The following is a 2,800-nucleotide window of genomic DNA, read 5'->3' on the forward strand; positions in this document are numbered from 1 at the left end:
GTCTCACAGTAGATAGTCGAGAAATTACTCCTACTGTTTTGCCAAACATTCGGGCAAGTTGGGCCGTACAACCAAAAATTCACCCTTTTGTCTCGTTCGCTGGGATGCTTAAGTTTGCGCTTAACATATTTGTGATTGTGAGTTTTCCCTACAGATACACAGGAAGGTCCATGTGTTTGCACGTGCACACGACTGTTCATGCATGATGTGAAACTTCATTGTCATCAGATGTTACGTCCTGATGCAACGACACGGCATGATAAATGTACACATAAATAATTGCAATATTCAAGTAATAAGTTCGCTTTTGTTTTCTCTGGACTATACACGGTTAAAAAATAGCGGCATTGATAACATATTTTACTGCCGCTTCACCTGCTTAGGCAAGCGTAAAAAACAACCTTTACTAAGGTTGAACTTAGTGACTAAGATTTGCCTTCAGGTAACCTTAACAGTAAGTTAACCCTGTTGCTCAAAGCTACCTTTGGTCAACCTGACGTTGGAAGGATACTTAGTGGCAATCCTTACTAGAGACGCTCATTTTCATAAAGCCTGAAAAGTGAACGTTGGGCGAGAATTGCTCTCGCGTGACCCTGGCTCTACCTACGGCTATAACATTACACAGAAACGTAGACTATTAAATTTCAGGTGTTGTCCGAAATTATGTTATGCCTTTAAAAAACCTGTAAATTTCACCGCTTTTTACCGTACACCGATTAAAGCATTACGCGACGATTTTCTATATTTGGCATGTTTACAAAATACTGCCTGATAACGACATAAGTGTATTGCAATGGATGTGTGAGTTAATGAATAATGTTATAGATTCAATACTAAAAACGGCTGGTCATAAATGGCGAAAACCGATTTTCTTCTACTACGTCAAACGGCGACAGGGAGGTCACACACGGATAAAGTCGAGTGAGCACAACTCCACTTTACACAAGGTCATATTATTTTGTAACTCAGGTCACTTGGAGAGAATTTGCTATTGATACGGACACTAGATTTTCGTGAGGTTTCGTTCAAGATGAACCAAACTATCCAAATACACAGATCCACATTGTTGTCAGATACGTTTTGGTAGTATCGCAAATTACAAGAAATTTTGAAGTTATATGGTATGAGGAACCACATAATAGCCAAACGGATTGCCCTATGCATGTGCATGTACAATGTAGTTAGTTCTTATTCTCTTCTGCGTGAAGATATATTTCGACTAATTTTGTACCTTTATTAACACAGTACTAGCCGTATTTTCAAATGTAATGAAGGACAAAAATACGCAAATTTAGTTGACGTCATGGCTTGTTTAATGTGTTTTGCAACGTCAGAGAAAGACGACACTGGTTTGTTATAGTATATCCCACCTAATATTTCCGTTCAAAGTATAAGAATCTCGGTACGTCAGTCAGAACTTGACGTTCTTTTGGCGGAAAATTAAATGACTGATTCTCTCAAATTCACCGAATGCCATCTGTATAAAAAGATTAGAAACAAGTTTTTATTTGTATGTGTTTGTACAAGTTATGACAGATATGTCAGAATCTTTAGCACTGTAAACTAAGTCTAAAGTGCACACAAGTCAGAGAGCTGTATGTTAACAGTTAGCGAAGACAACTGACAATTTTACCAACGCTTCAATTACTTCTGGTGATGGGAAAACTTAACCATTATATAAATGCTAATGATAAACATTGTGACTGCACATACACTGTATATATACATGTACTCTGGGCTGGAGGCCTTTGATACTGAATAAAGAATCTCGAAAATCTTAAATCTTGAAATAACTGATTTTATCATTTGAATAATGTTCTGAATTGATAAGCAATTAGATAGTTTGACCGTGTATGTTTGGCATGAGTCTAACGTAGGTAACAAAATATATTTCAAACACGCCAATATTTGTCAGGATAGACTTTTCCTTGTTAATTATTTTGTGGCTAGTTCTCCTTTAATTATACATGGAAGATGAATAAATAGCTCCTTTTGTCTGAGCAAATTTGATTCTATGCAAATAGAGAAGATATGTAAAAGGTAAATATTTCTAATCTTTTTGAAGTGAGGTAAGGTATATGGGGTTCAAGAATATATCTCACTTAAACAGTTACGTGCGTGCATGTTAGTCCTGACTGCTTCTGATAGGCCAAGTTCTGATTTATTGGCAGTAGCTTTTGTCTATTTGAATAACTGCTGTTTATGAACTGATTTTTAAAAAAACCTTGAGATTAACTGATAAGTGTCTGTCGTACGAAGTGATTATTACCATTAGATACAAATCATATGATTATCACGCACGTTTCTTAAGTCAGTATTCACACAAAAACATTTAATACAAGACAAAGCTTATGGATAACAACTTCTTGATTTATTTCTCACATCAATATATATATATACTGTATTGTTCACTATGATCATTATCCACCTGACGAAGGGGCAAGAACTAGCCCAGGGACGTTGTGAGAAATAAATCAAGAGGTTGTTATCCATAAGATGTGTCTTGTATTACTACATCAACTTTTAAATGCCTTTGAAGAATTTCAAAAACATTTAACATTTCTGATAATCCCGACTGGTTAAACAGGGATTTATTCAGTATTGCACTGGGCGATAACCGTTCTGTTGTCTTCGAATTTTGTTATCTATTTATGTTAATTTGATTATCAATTTAGTCCTCGTTCTTATTGCGCATGTTCAGCAGTCTTCGTTCAGAGCCAGTGTGCGTATGACTCTGTACTTGCTCGTGGTCTGCCATAAAACAGCGTCTTTTAGAGTAATCTCCCTTGTTAATGTGATG

The sequence above is a fragment of the Haliotis rubra genome, unplaced genomic scaffold (genome assembly GCF_003918875.1).
Source record: "Haliotis rubra isolate DU_JTF1 unplaced genomic scaffold, ASM391887v1 Scf623, whole genome shotgun sequence".
Classification (NCBI taxonomy): Eukaryota; Metazoa; Mollusca; class Gastropoda; order Lepetellida; family Haliotidae; genus Haliotis; species Haliotis rubra.